At 36.3% G+C, this 18,467-nt stretch overlaps 1 protein-coding gene across 1 annotated transcript in view; it reads right to left on the minus strand.

Moving 5' to 3' along the window:
* LOC150102777 (SID1 transmembrane family member 1-like) overlaps positions 1–18,467 on the minus strand; it is a 582,520-nt gene that overhangs the window by 234,360 nt on the left and 329,693 nt on the right. The gene's annotated exons all lie outside the window — the stretch shown is intronic.

An 18,467-nucleotide genomic window follows, 5' to 3' on the forward strand; every position in this document is an offset into this window, starting at 1 on the left:
CAACGTGGGAATTGCAAAAAGTTGAGAGACATTTAAATGAGCACAGGGAGAAAAAGAAAAATGAACAGAAAAATAAGAAACAACAAAGCAAGGAAACAGTAAGTCAAAAAATAACGTAAATCAGGTAAGTGACGTTGTTAGTAAAAAGAAAGAAATTATTTGGTATGGTGACTCTATTAATAAAACATGCTATAGATGAGAGAGTTATAACATCGAGTTATCCTGGAGCAAAAATTAAAAATATAACTCAAGTAATTCAAAAACAGAAAAGAAAAGTAAATGAAATGGTAGTTGGTAGGTACAAACGATTTAACTGGTGATAAGTTCAGTATGAGAGAGGACATGAAATGGTTGCTGGAAGAGGCGAGAGTGAAGAGTGAGAAAGTGAAAATCGTTAGCATTTTACCTTGCTATGACAAAAAAAGAAATCAAAAAGAATGGCTATGATGGCAAACGATTCAATGCGTAGGCTATGTAGAAGGAATGGATGTGAGTTTTTGGATGTGTGGAGTGAGTTTGAGGGAAGACTGGAATTGTCTAAGAGAGAGAGATGGCCTACACCTGAATTCATTTGGTTTCAGGAGTCTGGAAAAACTATTAACTAGTATGAGACCTAACACAGAGAGTCAAGGAAACTAAATTATAAAGGGAGGAATGATGTGAGTGTAAGAGCGAAAATGGTATATAACTGTGTTAATGATGGGAATAATTTGTCATGGGAATATTGACGAGGTGAGAACGATTTTGGGTTTGTGTTCGTCCGTTTCGGACCAATCATATGTATGCAAAGATGTCCACATATGTAAAGCATTAGAGAAGAATAGAGATCTGCAAATTGTCCAATTTGTTCAGGCAGACTGCAAACAACGGTATACTAAAGAACATGAATGTAGATTATTATGTCTGTACATGAATGCTAGGAGTATCAGAAACAAAGGGGTAGAGTTTGTCGCCTTAATCAATATGTTGCGATCTCAGATTGTAGGAATTAGTGAGACATGGCTATCAGAATCAGACCTATTAACTGGTATAGAGTGTCATGAGTACAGTATTTTTAGGAAGGACAGAGTGGGGGGGTGGGGGGGGGCATGCTGCTATTCATATTGGATAACTTAAATCCAGTTACACTTGAGACCTATGAATGTAGTAATAGTACTAACAATATTTTATTTGGCAGTGAGTTTGAAGCCATCTGGTGTGAGGTGGAATCTAATAAGACAAATTACACAGTGGGGTGTTGTTACAGACCTGGTGGATCAGTTGCTGGTGATGAAGAAATGCATCACCAAATAGAAAAGGTGAGCGCGAAAAGAGTAATCATAATGGGAGACGTTAATTATACAAATATTGATTGAGTAGCAGTAGAATCTCATGAGAAGAATGAAAATACATTTATTGAGCTGCTATAAGGGCTAGATTTTTCTCTCAGAGGGTGGTGCGTGACTGGAATGGATTGCCATTGGATGTTGTGAGTGCAAGCAGTGTGAATGAATTCAAGAATAAGTATGATAGCTGGTGTGTGTGTAGTATGTGGCCTCCCTCGATGAGTCTCTGACTCCCTGGAGGTCTCTCTTAATAATAATAATAATAATTTTTTTTTCATGTAAACTCATGATTTACTTTTAAAATAATTTTTTTTTTTTTTTACATTGCATACATTTGTTACAGTTATTATATACATTACATACATTTGTTACAATTATTATATACATTACATTCATTTGTTTACATATGATACATTACTTACATTTGTTTACATATGATATTTACATTACGTACATTGGTTTACATATAATACATACATTGGTTTTCTTGTGATACGTACATTACATGCATTTGGTTACATATGATACATCTTGGATGAGAACTAATTTTTTTTTCCTTTCATCCTCGAAGCTTAAATGTAAGCTTATCTGAGGATGACACCAGTTGGTTATTATGTATTATTTTTTTTTTTTTGCTGTGTTAGGATGCTACGGAATCTATGATTGAGAAATTTGCGCACGCGCCCACACCACCCACCCACACACACAATAAATTGGAATGTACTGATGCGTCACTGAACTAGAAGACTGAGCGAATATATTGTGTTTCATTAAGTTTGTATGGTATTTTGGGTGCGTGTTTCTTGTTCGTAGTATGTCCTTAGAGCTCTTTTCAGGCTATTGTAGTCTGAAAGGTTTCTGTATTCAAAAGGTAATTTGTTTATCATGTCTGGGATGTAGAAGTTTCGTGTGGCCTTTCCGTAGTGATTATTGTATTTATATATGATATAATTAGTAGTCTGAGGTCTTGTTATACGGTATGTATTTCTAACTGTCCTGTAGTTGGCATCAAAATAATGTTTTAGCAAGGCTGCATAGTGACATAAATGTTTTGCTGTCAGTATTTTGTGTTCTGCCATTGCAATGTTTATAAGGTCGTGATTTTCTCTTTGTTCCCAAAAGATCAGTTTTGTCAATTTGTACTGTAGCGACATTAATCTATTTAATTTGTAGGGTGCACAGAAAGCATACGTTGTTATAGCGTATCTTAGTATATTTTGGCATGGTGCTTTGTATATTAGTGTTTTTAGGCGTATGGGAACTATGTCTTTTAATCTGTAGAGTTTGCCACTTATTATTCGGAGTTTGTTGTGTAGATGTTTTATATGGCTATTCCAGTTCATATCTGCATCGAGGTAAATTCCAAGGTATCATATTGTTTCAACCTGAGTGATTGTAGTGGTTTTGCTGTTCTGTGTGTTTTTTGTGTTGGAAAGTGGATGTTGGATAGTTATATATTTGTTATCAACTGGTCGAGTCAGTGGATTTCTAAATATCATTAATTTTGTCTTTTCTGAGTTTAGGTGTATGGAGTTTTTTGTGAGCCAGTCTATGATCAGATTTATATCATGTTGCATATTTGTTTGGGCTATGCTTGCGTTATTATGGATGGATATTATTGCTGTATCATCTGCGTACTGGAATACCTTACCTTTGAGTGGTAACTGATTAATATCGTGAGTGTAAATGTTGAATAGAGTTGGGGAGAGTACAGCTCCCTGTGGCACTCCACAGGTTACTGGTAGCTCTGTGCTTCAGTTTGATCCGATACGTGTGATATGCTTTCTATTTTGGAGGTAGTTTGTAAACCACCTGTGAAGAGGCCCGTCTATTCCAACGTGCCTCAGCTTTTCTAACAAGGTTTGATGTGTAAGTGTATCGAATGCTTTGGTTAGATCTATAAAGACTACCATGGCTATTTTGTTTTTGTCTAAGGCGGTATTAATTACGTCTGTGAAGTCTTCCAAGAGAGATGTTGTTCCCTTATTTTTCTGAAAACCATATTGTGTTTTGGGGATAATATTAAAGATCTCAGTGTATGGTGTGAGTTTCTTCAGTATGATCCGCTCCATAATTTGATTGATAATTGGTAATGTTGCTATGGGTCTGTAATTGCTGATTAAATTTCTTTTTCCTTGTTTGTATTTGGGTGTAATTATGGGTGTAATAATAATAATAATAATAATATCTTAACTAGCTGAAAATATATATAACAATTTACTTCAAAACCATTTATTTCAATTTGTAGTGAGTGATTCTGAGAAACTTTCTTTGTTTCAAATTGCAAAGAAATGCAGATTATTCATTTCCTGGTAATTACACATTTTTGTATAGTTCTCTAGAAACTAGTCAAGTACTACTATTAATAATAATAATTATAATTCTGTAGTGAGGAAATTGAGAATTCAAATTTGAAGGATGCACTTATACATATTTTGAATGAAAAACTGTAGCAAAAGTGTCACTACTTTAAATTGTGGCATAATATCTGGTCGCTTGGTGTCGCACGGATTAGATCGTCGGCTTGTCGAGAGCTCCTGAAAAGATCAGTATTATTTTGTGTTAACATTAGATATTTTACCAGAATTTTAAGTAGTATTGTTTGCTTTTTGTTTCTTGGTGTGTCTGTGCAATTTTTGCGTGTTTTCTGTTATTTTAATTATTATTTTTAAGAAAAGATAGCGTACACATGGCACCGATAAAGAAAAAAATGGCGGCCAGGTCGCCATGCTTGCTTAAGAGTTTTGATGTAAAAGAATTTATGCAATGTGCTGTCTGTGAGATGTATGCCTTGCGAAGAGCGGTAGGAGTCTGGTTAGAAGGTGATAGTGGAGTTAATATGTGTAGAAAGTGTAAAGAGAATGAGGACTTCAAGCGTGTTTCGTGTATCGAGACTGATATCGTTAACGGTAGTCAGAATGTAGAAAATGGCGGTGTAATAGAGAATTGCGTGGTAGTGCCAGATATGTGTGAGAGCGTCGCTGAAAGTGTAAATGAAGGTAGAAACACCAAAGGAATGGATGATTTGATCGATAATGAAAATGGTGAGATAAATGCGAGTAGCGAAATTGCCCGTTTAAATGGCGCGATACACAGAGCCAAAAGACAACTGGAGCGTATGCAAAAATGTGTATTGAACGTACCGACAAATAACCGGCGGAAGTCTGTGACGGCAAATAATAGAATGTACGTAAACGTCAATAAAATGAAGGAGCGAGTGCTGTATGGGGATTCGCTATTAAGAGGCGTAATAATTGAGAGTTTAACGAAGTCGTACCAGCCGGGTGAAAACATAAAGGACGTCAGCGAATCTATTCGACTGCAAAAACAGAGGGTGAAAGAGATGATAATAGTGGCAGGAACGAATGATTTGAAAGAGGACAAAATGGAAATGATAGAGGATGTGAGGGAGTTGTTTGAGGTAGCAAAAGAGAAGAGTGAGAGAGTTAGGATGGTGAGTATCTTACCGTGGTATGACAGCGAAGTGTTTAGAAGGAGGGCCATAATTGTCAATGACTTTATGCGTGGGTTATGCATGGAGAGTGGTGTGGAATTTGTGGATGTGTGGAATGAGTTCGATGGGCGAAAGGACTTATATAAGATGGATGGGTTACATTTGAATGGAGTTGGTGTACGGAGACTTGAAAGAGTGTTGATGAATGATGTGGAAGTGGATGTACAGACTCAGGGAAACTAGATTTATTAAGAGGGGGGGGAGTAGATATGCAGGCTTTAGGGGGGGCAGCTAAGTGTATGAATGAGTATATTATGCCCGGGCGAGTACGACGGACAACAAATCAGAATGGGATAGTTAGTATAAGGAATCAAAGTAGGGATGGGACAAATGGGCTTCTGCGATTCATGTACACTAATGCCAGGAGTATTAGGAACAAGAAGGAAGAGTTTTTGGCCATGGTTGGCACTTCCAGGCCACAGGTTGTCGGTATTAGTGAAACATGGCTGACAGAAGATGATAAAGCTAGTGGGATTGAATGCGATGGGTATAGCGTGTTCAGGAGTGACAGGGTGAATAAAAAGGGGGGAGGAGTGTTATTGATGATAGCTGATGAGCTTCAGCCAAGGAGTATAGAAGTTGAACTGCAGGATGGGGAAAAAAGCACATTTGAGGCTGTTTGGTGTGAGATACAATCTAGCAGAACAAAATATACAATTGGGTGCTGCTATAGACCGGGTGATGGAGTGGATGGTGGGAATAGTATGCATAAGCAAATAGAAGAAATGAATGGAAGGAGGGTAATTATTATGGGTGATTTCAATTATGGTAACATTGACTGGAAAGAGGAGAGGGCACATGGGAGGAAGGAATTGGATTTTATGCAGTTATTAAGGAACAACTATCTACGGCAACATGTATTGGAAAATACCAGGGGGCAGAGAGTGCTGGACCTAGTAATTGCAACTGAGAATGTAGCTGTAACGAACATGACCATGTTGCCACCAATTGGTGAGAGTGACCATAAGGTCATGACTTGGGAGGTGGCTAAAGGAGTCGAATTTACAATTAAGACAGGGTATATGTGGAATTACCGGGCTGGTAAGTATGACAAGCTTAGGTGTGTGCTTGGCTCAATGCCATGGCATGTAAAACTGCAAGGGCTGGATGTTGATAGTGCATGGGAGGTGGTTAAGAACTGTTTGCAGGAGGCAATGGTTGACTGTATACCAAGAGTCCGAATAATAAATCAGGTAGGGGTTAAATGGATGAATAACACTATTAAGCTTGAGCTGCAAAAAAAAGAAACAATTGTGGAGGGAATTTAAGGAGAAGGGTGACCATCAGGTGCATGAACAGTATAAAGCTCAGGCCAGGATGGTAACAAGGGTGGTAAGAAAAGCAAAAGCAGATTACGAAAGGAAATTGGCCATGTAGGCTAAAGAGAATCCCAAACAGTTTTTTCAATATGTTGCAAGTAAAAGGAAAAATGCTCATGGTAGAATGATCTTAAAAAATGCTGAGGGTAGGGAGGTAACTGAATCAGTCGATGTTGTGGAATTACTGAACGAGCACTTTGCAAGAGTATATCATCCAGGTGGTGGCTTTGCGGAAATGGAGGAACCAACAGCTTATACTGGAATTGTGATGAATGAGGTAGAGGTAACTAGTCTATTACAGAACCTCAATGTCAATACATCTGTGGGATTGGATGGTATACCAGTTCGTGTCGTACGTGAAGCGGCCAAAGAATTGTCAGTGCCCTTGACCATTATGTTTAATTTGAGTCTCAGGACTGGGTCAGTCCCAAGGGGGTGGAAAGAGGGGAAAATAGTTCCACTGCACAAAGGTGGTTCCAAGGCTGCTGTTGAAAATTACCGGCCAATCAGCATAACAGGAATCATTATCAAGGTCTTAGAGAAAATAGTCAAGAGGAAAATACAAGATTGGATAGAAGAAAATGGGATACTGTATCGGGGACAGCATGGTTTTGTGAAGGGTAGGTCATGCCTCAGTAACTTGCTCACGTATTATAACACAGTGACGGCTGAACTGGATAAGGGTAATGGGTTTACAGTGATTCTGCTGGACCTTGCTAAGGCCTTTGACAGGATACCACATGGAATTCTAATCAGTAAATTGCAGCATATGGGAATGGACATAGGGTTGGTGAGATGGATAGGAGGGTGGTTGACGGAGAGATATCAGAGAGTGGTTTACTCAGGAGTAGAGTCCACAAGACGGCCTGTGACTAGTGGTGTACCACAAGGATCTGTTCTTGGACCACTGCTGTTTAATTTGTTCATAAATGATATAGGAAAGGATCTGAGAGGAACAGTTCATTTGTTTGCGGATGATGCGAAGTTGGGTAGGGCAATAGTGAATGCAGATGACGTCAAAATTTTGCAGGATGATTTGGATAGATTGGAGGTCTGGGCTAGGGAGAATGGATGTCAATTTAATGTGGCAAAATGTAAGGTTATGCATTTTGGGGTGAAAAGATTGGAGGCAGTTTACTGCATTGGTGGAACCGTGCTCCAGGAAATTGATGAGGCACGAGATTTAGGAGTGTTGGTGGATAAGGAATTGAAATTTAGGGGACACATTGCAAAAGTGGCCAAATCAGCTCATCAAATCACTTGGTTGCTGAAGAATACGTTGACAAGCAGAGACAAGCAGGTTATTGTTCCTCTGTATCGAGCCTTGATATGACCTCATCTCGACTACTGTGCTCAGATTTGGTCACCTAGGTTTCTTCTTGATGGGGAGGAGGTGGAGAGGATCCAGAGGCGAGTGACCAAGATGATAGCAGGTCTGTGGAATGAACCGTATGAGAACAGGTTGAGGATTTGTGGGTTGCAAAAACTGGTTGATAGGCGGAGGAGGGGAGATATGATTGAGACATTCAAATTACTGAAGGGTTTCTATAAAATTAATTCAGAAGATATTTTTGAGAACAGGGCTGGTTGTGGGAGGACTAGGGGACATCCATGGAAACTGGGCAAAAGTGTGGTTAGTAAAGGTGTTAGAGCTGGGTTCTTTACTTTTAGAGTAGTGAATGAGTGGAATGCGCTCCCTGAGTCTGTGGTGGATGCTGTGACAGTGAATGAGTTTAAGGCGAGGTATGATAGATACTGTATGAATGTCGAATAGTTGTGATGAAAATGATTTGGGGCCTCCCTCGATGAGTCTAATGACTCCCTGGAGTTGCCCGTAATAATAATAATAATAATATCTAAACTAGCAGAAAATGTATACATAACAATTTACTTCAAAACAGTTTATTTCAATTTGTAGGGAGTGATTCTGGGAAACCAAGAAAGTTGAATTGCAAAGAACTGCAGATTGCATTATAGATTATTCATTTCTTGATATGATTACAGATTATTGTATGGGTCTCTAGAAGCTAAATCATAAAAGTGCAGACTTTCGAGCAACCTATAAATTATTCCTCGATGATTATGATTAAAAAAATAAAATAAACAATGCTTAATTCTGGAACATATGGGGTTCTTCTAAGATTTGGATTTTCATTAAATTATAAAACGGTTGCTTGACAAAAATAATTATCTTGAATCAAGTTCTTCAAGAACAAATGTGTTGTCGACTAAGAGATGAGACACAATTAACACAAAAAAATTATAATTATGTTACATTTTTTGTGTCACAATATTTAAGGATCTCTTCTTTTGTCCTGTCATGTTGTACCACCATTTTGTATTTACAAAAATATTTTGAGAAAATTTGGAGAAAAGAGCAAAGCTAATAATAATGGAATATACCTGTTGGATTTCTGCTCAGGACATGGAATGGTTATTACTAACACCATGTTCCAACATAAATTTTGTGCACAAATTCACATAGAGAAGAGGTAAGGAATAAGAAAAGTCTCATTGACTATGTTATTGTCGATAGTGATATTTTCTCCCTGGTGCAGGACACAAGAGTGTACAGAGGATTTGAAATTGGAAGTGATCACTATTTAGTCTTGAACAGGATAAAATTGAATTTCATATTGAAAAGAATAACATGTAAGAAAGTTTTAAAGTGATTAACAGTTGAGCAGCTCTCAGATGTGAACTGCAGACTAAAATACACAAAGATTACTGAAGAAAAAATACGAGAGTTTGAGAACAGGAACCAAACGTTGGAGATTCAGTGGCACGCTTTGAAGAAAATTCTGATTGATTCAGCCAGAGAGGCATGTGGTGAGGTTGTCTGCAAGGATAGAAAAATCAGAACTCCATGGTGGACACAAGAAGTTAACGAGACAGTGAAGGAAAAGAAGAAAGCATATCAAAATGCAAATTGCTCTGTATTCTCTTAGAGAATACAGAGACAAATGTAAGAAAGCTAAACACTGCATAAAACTAGCTTAACAAAAGTCATGGGACGACTTTGGTAAGAACATTTGGTAAGAATAAATATCAAGAAGGTGGCAAGATTTTCTGGAGGTTGTTGAAGAAGTTTAGAAATGGAGGAAAGAGTGCTGAAAAAAAAAAAGAGTTAGAGATGATAAAGGTGACATGAAAATGGGAGAAAAAGATATCCTTGAAGGATGGGGTAATTACTTCGAAAAATTGCTAAATAAAACATGCAGTGATAAAAAAACACTCAACAGACATACAGTCAGAAATACATATCCATACTTGAAGTAGAAAAAGCCATCAAAGGCTAGAAATATGGAAAGGCAGCAGGAGTAGAAGAAATTCGACCAGAAATGCTAAAGTATGGAGGTATAAAAAGTCTTACAGTGGCTGCACTGCATAGTTCAAAAGGCCTGGACAGAGGGACAAATTCCTGATGATTGGATAGTTCTCATAGTACCCATATATAAAAAGGGAAATAAAATTGAATTTGAGAATTAGAGAGGTATTTAACTCCTGAGTGTTCCTGGTAAGATTCATGCAAGTATACTTGAGAAACGGTTGAGAAGAAATGAGGAAGAAAAGCTTGGTGAAGAACAAGCTGGATTCAGGCCAAATAGAGACTGTCAGGATCAGATCCTCACTATATGACAAATAGTTGAGAAATCATAGATTTCTCAACTATTTGTCGAGAAACTATATGACAAATTTGTCAACTATTTGTCGTATAGTGAATATATCAAGAATATATCAAAGATCTGTATTTAAGTTTTGTCGATCTGGAACAGGCATATGACAAGGTGCCAAGAGAGAAGCTATTAAATATCCTACAGTTATTTGGTGTCAATAGGGCATTATATCAAGCAATACTTAGTCTTTATTTGAGTTGTGAGTCACCAGTTAGAATTGAAGGAAGTATAGGAAGATGGTTTAATGTTAAATCTGGTGTCAGACAAGAATGCACATTATCCCCTCTGTTATTTATTACTATATGGATCACATTATGAAGGAAAGTGGTATTAAACCTGATATCAAAATCGGAGATGTTAATGTCAAGCTCTTTTCTTTATGCAGACGATATTATACTTCCAAATAAATCCGCTACAAGTCTACAAGATTCCCTGACTAAAGTGAATAATTGTTGTAATAGATATGGTATGAAGGTCAGCAATAACATGACAAACACAACAAAAATAGGCAGAAACATTTTCAATGCTTCTGCTTATTTTCATTGTGCATTGTGAATTGAGAACCTGTGGAACAAGTAAAACATTTCAGCTACTTAGGCACGATTTTTAGTGAAGATTATAAACTAAATATGCATTTTTTAAAATTATGGAGACAACTACTGCGTTTGAATAAAAACTTCAGTTTAATATAACTAAAATCTACTTTCGACATTACGACCTTTATGTCAAGGTCATCTTCTGGAGCATACAACTATACACAGAAAACAAGCTACACTACAATCAAACTGGTTTGTTAAAGATACTGACAAACTGCTACAACAATTGTTGGCCTGACCTCTGGTGAAAAATAATATATATATATATATACATCAACGCTAGAGTCCTATTATTAATGTTATCTGTTGGTTGTAGAAATACATTGGGCGCAACAACAAGTAACTATCTATATACATATATTAACATCATGATATACATATATTAACATTACCTGTACATTCAAGCCAGTTGGTATGGAATGGTTTCTAATACTAGTTGAAGATTGGCTAGAGTCCTGACTTATGCTAGATCTTATATATTAGGTAGGCTAAATGTGTGCCATCCAGATCCTTGGAATTTTCATGCCCTCTTTGTTGTTGATATTTGATGGACCTGATGCCTCTTTCTATGTGGTAGATAAAATCCAATTTGTTTACCTTTTTAGGCAATTGCATAGTTAAGTCCTTTATTCAGTAGTGTGAGTTCGCCGGTGTTCAGGGTGTGGCTTGATAGGTTGATCACATGGTTCTTGCTTGTCGGTGGTTGGTCACTACTCGTCTCCCTTGTTTGTCATTGCTGGTGTTCTGATTGGATGGATTCCTGTGATTGGCCGCCATATTTTGCCGTTGTTTCAAACTGTGTAATTTGGTCTTGAGTTTTTCTTTATTCTTTTCCAGGGTATATTTGGCCGAATTGTCTGTAATTCTTTCAAGTACTTGTAGAATGTCTGGATTAATAAAGTTCAATAGTTCGGATTGCATTTTTGAAACCAGATTCTGTGTTGTAGCTAGGTTTTCGTGGGCTGTTTGAATATGTTCTCTGAGGATTGCTTTTTCTGTGCGGTCATAAATATGGAGTGCCTTAGCGGACGTAAATTTCTTTTTTAGCCCGATGCAGATAGAAATAAGGTTATTGTCTCTGCATCTGTTTAAAAAGGCCAGCCGATTGATCAAGAGGGAAATATGAATCTTTAACTTACCATAGCAATTGCAGTGCTTGTGGGGTATCATTTCCATGGATGATCTGAATCCTTTCTTTTAAGCTTACACGGTGATCCAAATGCATTTTTGAAAATGATGGAGACAACTACCGTGTTTGAATAAAAACTTTAGTTTAATATAACTAAAATTTACATTCAGCGTTTCGACCTTTATGTCAAGCTCATCTTCTGGAACATACAAATATACACAGAAAACAAGCTACACTACAATCAAATTGGTTTGTTAAAGATACTGACCAACTGCTACAACAATTGTTGGCCTGACCTCTGGTGAAAAATAAAATATATATATATATACATCAATGCTAGAGTCCTATTATTAGTGTTATCTGTTGGTTGTAGAAATACATTGGGCGCAACAACAAGTAACTATCTATATACATATATTAACATCATGATATACATATATTAACATTACCTGTACATTCAAGCCAGTTGGTATGGAATGGTTTCTAATACTAGTTGAAGATTGGCTAGAGTCCTGACTTATGCTGGATCTTATATATTAGGTAGGCTAAATGTGTGCCATCCAGATCCTTGGAATTTTCATGCCCTCTTTATTGTTGATATTTGGATGATTTATCAAGATTTCGCAGACTTCCTTAAATTTCCTTTCATAACAGGTTTTTGTGTGGTGTAAAGAGCGGGTGCTTTTGCAGTTGATTTGGTGTAAGGTGTTGAGTGCGTGGTCTGAGAGTCCTGCTTCAATATAATGGTTATATTTAATGTGTCTAATGTGTTATTTCTTGCGTATAGGAATTGTCCATCCAGTTTCACCAATGTACGCTAAGTTGCAGGTGCAGCGGATGCAATAGCCTCCAGGATGTGCTAATGGGAGGGGAGGATCCTCAGAGGAGTTGAATATGGTTTTAAGTTTAGTGGGTGGTTTAAAGGTGGCATTGAGGTTATAATGTTGTAGGATTCTGTTGATTTTTTCTGATAACCCTTTAATGTATGGGATGGCTATGGTTTTACTGTAATCTAGATTCGTTTTTGTTGTTGTTTTATGGAGAATTTTATTAATAGTATTTTTGTTATAGCCATTATTTATGAATGTGTCACTGATGATTTTTAGTTCTTGTTTGAGGGCTTGCTGGTTAGAGCAAATTGTTGTAGCTCTGTTTTTAAGGGTGCTAATGAATTTTTGTGACGGGTGGTATTATGAATTAGCATGTATGTATTGGCCAGTGTGTGTCAGTGTTTGGTAGACCGTGAAGGATAGACTTCCTGAAGGAATATGTGTGAATAGTGTGTCTAGGAATGGGAGCTAATTTTGATTTTCGATTTCGATGGCAAATTGTATGCGTTTGTGTTGTTTGTTCAGGTGGCTAAGGAATGTGTTTAACATTTGTCGCCCATGTGGCCAGATCGCGAACACGTCGTCAACGTATCTAAGCCAGACAGTCGGTCTTAGCGTGGCAGAATCAAGAGCCCTTTGCTCAAAGGTTTCCATGCAGAAGTTAGCGATTGGGGGAGATAGTGGTAAGCCCATGGCTGTACCTTCTTTCTGTAGGTAAAACTTGTTTTGCCACACAAAGTAATCGGACTTTAGTATGTGGGCAAAGAGGGCCGTAATGTTGGGTGGAAATTTGTTCTGTAGTAGGAGAATTGTGTCATTGATGGGGACCACACAAAAACATGGTATGTTAATAATGTATATAGATAGTTACTTGTTGTTGTTGCACCCAATGTATTTCTACAATTTGTACCTTCTTTCTGTAGGTAAAACTTGTTTTGCCACACAAAGTAATCGGACTTTAGTATGTGGGCAAAGAGGGCCGTAATGTTGGGTGGAAATTTGTTCTGTAGTAGGAGAATTGTGTCATTGATGGGGACCACACAAAAACATGGTATGTTAATAATGTATATAGATAGTTACTTGTTGTTGTTGCACCCAATGTATTTCTACAACCAACAAATAACACTAATAATAGGACTCTAGTTGATGTATAATTTTTTTTTTTTTTTCCACCAGAGGTCAGGCCAACAATTGTTGTAGCAGTTGGTTAGTATCTTTAACAAACCAGTTTGATTGTAGTGTAGCTTGTTTTCTGTGTATAATTGTATGCTCCAGAAGATGACCTTGACATAAAGGTCGAAACGTCGAATGTAGATTTTAGTTATATTAAACTAAAGTTTTTATTCAAACACGGTAGTTGTCTCCATAATTTTCAAAAATGCATTCGGATCACCATGTAAGCTTAAAAGAAAGGATAAATATGGAAATAGATAACAGAATCAACAACGCCGGCGTAGTAGGAAGTCAACTGAATAAATTCATATGGAATAATAGAGAAATTAGTCAGAACACTAAATCAGCTCTCAGATCATAAGTTCAAACTAGTTTGAACACTGTCTTGTATACAGCTAATTTAACCAAAATTAACCAAATACTAGATACCATAGATATGAGTGTCCTGAGAATGATTAGGGGCACAAACAGATGGCATCAATGACAATATCATATTAAAAACGAGGATATTAGGAATGAACTTGACATTGCCAGCATCCAGGAGCGCGTTAGCAGAGCTAATCTCAGGTGGTGTGGTCACTTAAACAGAATGAGACAGGAAAGATTACCAAAACAAGTGTTCTCTGCCAGGTTGGCAGGAAAACGACCCAGAGGAAGACCAAAATGTAGGCAGATTGATACAGTAAAAAGTGCCTTAGAAAATAGAAATATAAGATCTGATAATGTTTCAGTCTTGACAAGTAACAGACTGATTTGGAGGAAAATTGTAGATAGGTAGTTGTAATGTTGTAAATTTTTCATGTAGTACTATCATATCCTGTACACCCCTTGAGGGTATGGCAGGAATTTGATGATGACGATGATTATTATTATTATTTTGTCCTGGCATTAAAAACTATAATTATACAATAAAAGAAAATAATAATAATAATAATAATAAATTGTAGGTATTTAGTCTACTAATATAATTAAGATTCTTGTTTCCCAGCATACAAGGTGAAGAACAAGCTGGATCTGCTTTTCTTGCTATGGGCATAGAGACATAGATATGAAAGCAAGTTAATCTGGTTAAGTGTTCTCCTTGGTGTGCAGGATTATTGCACTTTATAATGAATATGAGGGACGACATGCACTTCTTGTTCATGTTCTTTCAACAGATTATGCACATCGTATCCAGGTTTTGCTGGATGTATAAATATGTCCTAGGCAGTGTGGAGGTTAAAAGAGAGTTGTGTTGAGCTTTACTGTAGTAATTAATCCATATAGCTTTATTTAATTAAAACTGAAAGAAACTTTATTGCTGTCCAGTTCAAATAGAAATGGGTCCAGTAAAGTTGTTCTTTTATTTTAGATTCTCAGTCTTAAAAGTGATTTTAAACTGTTCTTATGGTATTAGTAGTTTATTCAATGCTGTCTGCTGAAACTTTCATATAGGAAGTGACATTTCATATAGAAAGTGACGTTTGCTATTGCTTTCATATTAAAAGCAGAAAAAAGTTATTGAAATGTCATGGATGAAAACAAGATATCTTTTTTTTTTTTTAAGTGTACTATGATTTGATATTATGTAGGGAGAATTTAACTAATTTATGTTGCTATTATACATGAAGTAGTTTTTGTCTTTTAGTCTTTTTCCTGTATGAATTAAAGAGAACAAAAGTTCTGCAGGAAGCAAGAAACTCGAGTTCAGAAGTTCTATCCATAAAGGTCATTAACTATCAGATTATGTAATTGAAGGGAAGAACTGTAAATTAAAGTGATTTTCTTGTTGTGATCAAGAAAAGACTGGTGAATGCATCATTAAGTTATAATGATTTTATTATTATTATTAGTTCCTGACCTCCATGGAGTCACAAACATTGTTGGAGGTCAACACTAGTCAAACTAAAGTCTATCATACCACTCCTTAAACTCACCAATATCTGCACTTTCATCACCCTCTCACACAATGCATTCCATGCTCCTATCACTCTCCATGCAAAAAACTTACTTCTTATTCTTTTGCTCACTACTTTGTTTTGCAAATTCCTGGGATAACCTATTGTCCTTCTTCCTTCTCCTTGTTCTGACATATGAAAAATCTTCCCAGCAGCAATCTGATAACTTTTTCAAAAGTTTAAATGCTTATATCATATTCCCCCCCCCCCATTTTGTCTTTTTATTCGGGAAACAATGCAGTCTGCATGCCCAAAGTTTATCCTCATAACCAACATTCTTCAGTCCTTATATTATCTTTGTTGTCCTTCTCCCCCTTCAAATCCTAGTGACCAGATCTGAGCACAGAATTCCAGATGTGGTCTGATCAAAATTTTTATACAATGGGACACCACACTTTTATCTCTCACAGTCAATATCTTCCTCAATATTGCAGCAATTCTATGAAATGTCTTCACAACTATGTAATATGTCCTATGAATTTCAAATTTTTATCTACAATTCACCCCAAGATCGCTTCCTTCATCCACTTCTTCTGGATGAAGAAGTGGAGAGTATAAAACTTTGTATCTGTGGATCCCAAATTTCCAACCCTTACATTCAGATGCATTAAACTGGCATCCCTGTTCATTTACCCATTGTCTCAGCTTATTCAAAACCTCTTGAAGAACAAAAATATCTGCACTATTACTAATAACCCTATGAAGTTTCACATCATCTGCAAACACCTGAATCTCCCTTGTAGTCTCATGACAATATCATTGGCATAAAGACTGAACAGTTAATGATCCTAGTGCTGAGCCCTATGGAATTCTACTTATAACTTTGTTACTCCCTGATACTGTCCTTCCATATACAACTCTGATATTTATGAAAAAAAGTCAGTTACCAATCCACTCCATTAACATGACAGTCAAACCAGAAGTTGCAACTTAAAAACCAACTTATCAACCAACTATATTGTCTTTATGACAATATCATTGGCATAAAGACTGAACAGTTAATGATCCTAGTGCTGAGCCCTATGGAATTCTACTTATAACTTTGTTACTCCCTGATACTGTCCTTCCATATACAACTCTGATATTTATGAAAAAAAGTCAGTTACCAATCCACTCCATTAACATGACAGTCATACCAGAAATTGCAACTTAAAAACCAACTTGTCATACGGCACCTTGTCAAATGCTTTTTCAAAAAAAAAAAGACAGTGTATGCCTTACCCTCATCTACTGCTCTTGTTACTCTATTGAAAAGGGAAACCAATTCCCCAACCCCAACACCGGCCATGACATCTAGCTAAATCTGGATAAGATTCTGTAATAATACCTATTTGAATAACATGGAGAAGAAGTGCAATTTGGTCTCTCTTTTTCATCCACACGGCCAGTAGGGAGATTAAAACAAGAGCATCCATTAAGAACAAATCCATGATGGCCTGCATAAATAATATTGCCCTCATCTGGTCAATTTTTCCAACATCTTAACAACTATAGATGAAATACAAACTGGCACATAGTTTAATGCCTTCATTCTACCATTACCTTTTATGATGTATATATTTTATGTAAATTAAAGATTTACATAAAATTAAAAATTTTATATAAATTAAAGATTTTTATTTTTATTATAATGTGTCTGAAGACTGAATCTCAATGAGTTAAATGCTTATTACAGTTATTTAAGATGTTAAGTTATAGATGTGGTATCGTGAGATCTGAATCTATGTGCAAGCTGGATTTGTAGTTTAGCTGAGTGGTTTATTTTTATTTTTGAATTAATAGTTAAATCACTCAGAGCTGAGGGAGTCATATACTAATAGTGCAAGTGACAGAATTACGTGCACGAGAAGAAAAGTAAAGAAAGTAAAAAAATAATAATAATAATAATAATAATAATAATAAATAAAATAAGAAAAATATTCCCCATACAAATGTATAGGGTAATGAGAGAATGAGAAGTCATTCCTGGAATCTGCTCAAAGGTTGTGTGTGTAAGGAATTGAAAAGAAGATTATTTGCATGGTGGATGGTGAATGATTCAATGTTGAACGTCTTTAAGGCAAAGTACAATAGATATGGTATGTGAGTGTTTAGCCTCTCGCAATGAGTCTCTGAACTTCATGGAGTTTTGGAAGCAATATTAAATACCAATACTACTCTGCTTCCTTCTCATCTTCTTCCTTCATTTTGTATATCTTTGTCCTTTGTCTTCCCCATGCCATTTATTCCAATGAATACAACCTCTAGATCTTCAAGAAACACATTAATAGATACCTTCTTCTCTCTAATCACTTGCCCACACACACACATGCAGCACTGCTCTGTTTTAGGTTTTGAGATCTCCCATGTGTGAGGCTGCTTAAAAAAAAAAAAAAAAAAACTCCAGATATCCAGTGTTAAGTCTTCATTTTTGTTACCTTTAACATCTATGACTCCACTACAGTATTAGTTCTAGATTTCTGAGCACCTTATCAACAGTCTCCATAACATTTTGTCATCTTCATCATTTTACCTTCTATACTGCCAGCAAATTTTTCTCAAGGCTTGTATAACTAATTTACACATTACTTTCATATCTCAGACACTTACCCACTGAAATATTCCATTTGAGAAGGTCATATTTATAAATTAAGCAAAGCAGCTTAAAGAAAGGCAAATGGTCTTAGTCATTCTTCACTACACTACTGTCATTAACTAACGCAGGACTAATCATGTTATCTCCATGAACATATGAATCCTGAGACTCCTACTACTTATTCAGTATACTCAGTATTCAATTTGTGTTTATGAATTATACTCATAAAAATTATAAAAAAATATTAGATTCATATCTTGTATCTATTCAATCTGTACCTGAAGTCATAACTCCTGCATTGCAGCAATTTCAAGCAACTAAGTATTTGCACATCATCTATTTTATCATCTATGTATGAGAGAAGTTATTTCCATGTAATATACAGTAAACTG

Source organism: Typopeltis vanoorti, chromosome 10 (genome assembly GCF_054136105.1).
Source record: "Typopeltis vanoorti isolate ZY-2024b chromosome 10, IOZ_Tvanoo_1.0, whole genome shotgun sequence".
In the NCBI taxonomy this organism is placed as follows: Eukaryota; Metazoa; Arthropoda; class Arachnida; order Uropygi; family Thelyphonidae; genus Typopeltis; species Typopeltis vanoorti.